The following is a 2,976-nucleotide window of genomic DNA, read 5'->3' as shown; positions in this document are numbered from 1 at the left end:
GCACTGAGCCCACCAAACACGCACAGCACATACAAACACTAAACAAAAACCTACTTCAGATTTCAACATATTGGGGGGGGAGGAAAAAAAAAAAAAGGAAAGGAGATAAAAGGAGATACTCACCCCTGATTCCTGCTCTGCTGCAAAGAAAAGGAGACAGTCCCATCAAATTGCAGTAAGGTGGAGTTTATACTACTGCATTTTTCTAATCACTTTATCTTGTCCTTACACGTATGTAGGAGAGGTTCGGCAGTGAGCCTGCACAGGCACACCCACCAAGGGAGGTTCATTACACCACGTTAACTGTGGCACACAGAAATGCAGACATTTCCTTGCACTTCACCTCTAATTGGCTGTTAAGGTCTCAGCTCAACATCAAGTGAAACGAAGACCACTCTTCAGAATACCATTACAAAACCACCCCTTTTACACATGCTATTCGTACTCACGTGGCACACAGTTTTTCCTTCTCCTCCTTTGCCAGATATATGCAAGGCCAGCTGCAACACCTAGCGCAGCTACAACAACACAAACAACGGCTATTGTAACGGAGGAAGTTGAGGAAGGATTCCTGCCCTCTCCTTCTACCAGGCCGTCCTCCTTACGCCTGATGTGAGAAAAGAAAGAACGGTGTTCTTAGAACCTGTCAGCAGACCTTGCACTGGAACTGCTGTACTGTTTTTAAGATCACACCTCTACATCCAGGGGCATTCACAAAGGTCTTTCTGATTTGGTGGGCAATCCAAGAAGCTCACTTTTACCTCTTTGTTTTAATGCTTGTAAATCCAAATTGATTCTCCTCAGAAGCAAACTCTCACCTGCTTTACTATAGCTCAGGGGTTTATTGGCTGAAACCCAGGTGCCCAGAGGAGTGCACTGCTCTTCATGGGTCCAGATCCAGCTCGGTTAGAGCTGTCTGAGAGTCCCCCATGCAGTCAGAAGTTACAATAAGAGGCTGAAGACTAAATCTGTCATGTTAATTAGTTTATAAAGAGAGAAGTTAAGCTGTTCCCAAGAACAGTGGGACATAGAAACAGGATTCCACACTCGGTGCCTTACTGGAAGCAGGAAACTGCCGTTTCGAAGACAGCAAAATGCAGACCCAACGGTTAAAGAGAAAAATCCCATGCCCATAAGGAGCAAGAGCTTCTTACGTGGACCGTGGTGTACAACTGTAAGGCGTGCTGGCTGTTGAGAAGGTTCCAGGAGGACAAGCTTCACACACATTGTCAGTGGTCTTTGTGCCTATAAGGGAGAAATCAACAGGATTTCTGTCTGCACCTGTGGCTCAGGAGAGCTTCAGTTCAGCACAGTCTTTGTAAATGACCAAGTGATCACTGCAGACACCCTCCACTACAGACAAAAGCTCACGCACTTCTGTCTTTGCAGACAGGGAAAAAAGCACTCTCGGCCACATCAGTTACCTCAGCACCTAGGACTTATATGGATCCCGCAAGCTTTCAGCTGTGCACTGCTGCTCTTACAAATAGCAGTACAGTGGAGCAGTACCCATCATACCTACCATGCGCTCGCCCTATCCATTCACACGGACCCTTCACTCATTTTTTTTCTGGATGACCTGACAGCCAGCCTCCTCAAAATCAAACTCCAAAGGCACTCCCCATAAGAAAGTTTTGCTTTTGGTGTTATTGATGCTATGTTGGCTTACCCCTTTCTTTTACCATACTGTCAGGAAAGCAGACAGTGTAGGGCTGACAAAGTTCACAGTCTTCAGTCCCAAAATAACTGCAGAAATGTCCAGGCAGACAGCCACACACAGTATTCTTCGTATAGTTACACGCTATTTCTGTCACTAGGTTGGCTCCTAAGAGAAATTTACACACACAGCCACAGTATTTACATGAGTACAATCAACAGATACAAAAGCAAAAGCGAACGTTTAGCCTTGCCTTGATGTACTGGTGAAGAGCACCAGAACTAACAGGATTAGTGAAGATGACTCTTTTTTGACCTATGAAGAGAGCCCAGTTCCTCATAGACACAGCGTCTTGGGTCACATTTAAGTCTCTCCTAAGTGACGTGCATGGCAAAAGCAGAACACTCCCGACTCAGATGTGTTTAAATGAGCTGTCCTGGTGGAGCTGTCCCGCTCTTTCAGCCGGACGTCTCTCAGGTGGGGCTCTTTCAGGCCTCCCTTACCCCAGGCAGCTCTTTAGACACCATATCTTTAAATGTTAGAAGAGAGGCTGCAGATCAAACTCCCAGTGGCGCCAGCTGAAGATCTATGCCAGTTTTTCCCTTCCATCACCCAGCAGACAGCATTCACAGTGACAGGAGCCTCTCTGTTGTTTACAGGCTAACCAATTCACCAAGCGAATGAGGCAAGAAAGAAGGGGAGAACATAGCCACAAAAGGCACAAAGAAAACCCCATTTAACTGATTAGCATCCTCCTTACCTTTATCACACAGTTTACAATCCCTGCAGTGTTCTAAGCCATTGGGATGATCTGTGTATGTACCCTCAACACACTGTACGCACGTCGTGCTGGAGCTGGCAGTGCAATGCTTGTAAACCCGAAGTCCTAAAAACCAGAAACAAGCCCCCTGAAGAAGTGGCTCCGCTAGCAAAGCTTACCTGGCCACTGGCATTAAACCACCTGCAACTACTATACACAAACCCCAAGGACCTCAGAAATACCCCAAGAGCAATGGCAGAGACGATCCTAAAACAGAAACCAGGGCCTAAAATGAAAACCCGTGGCAACCGCGCCATTCCCAATCGTCACAGCAGAGAGGCTCTGGCGGCCATTGCCCCCACTCCGGGGGCTCCAAGGGCAGGGACACGGCCTTGCGCTGCTGCGGGCGGCGGGTGAATTCTGGCTGGAGGAGGACATGGCCATGAGCTGCAAGACGCTAATGACAGAGTTATTAACCAGGGTGCAGCGGGGAAGGCGGCTCCATGGCCCACCGCAGCACCGAGGGAGGGCGGGAAGAAGGCGGGAAGGAGCCGTCCTC

This window comes from Charadrius vociferus, unplaced genomic scaffold, assembly GCF_000708025.1.
Source record: "Charadrius vociferus isolate BGI_N301 unplaced genomic scaffold, ASM70802v2 scaffold477, whole genome shotgun sequence".
Lineage (NCBI taxonomy): Eukaryota > Metazoa > Chordata > Aves > Charadriiformes > Charadriidae > Charadrius > Charadrius vociferus.
Note: the sequence above shows the minus strand (reverse complement) of the source record.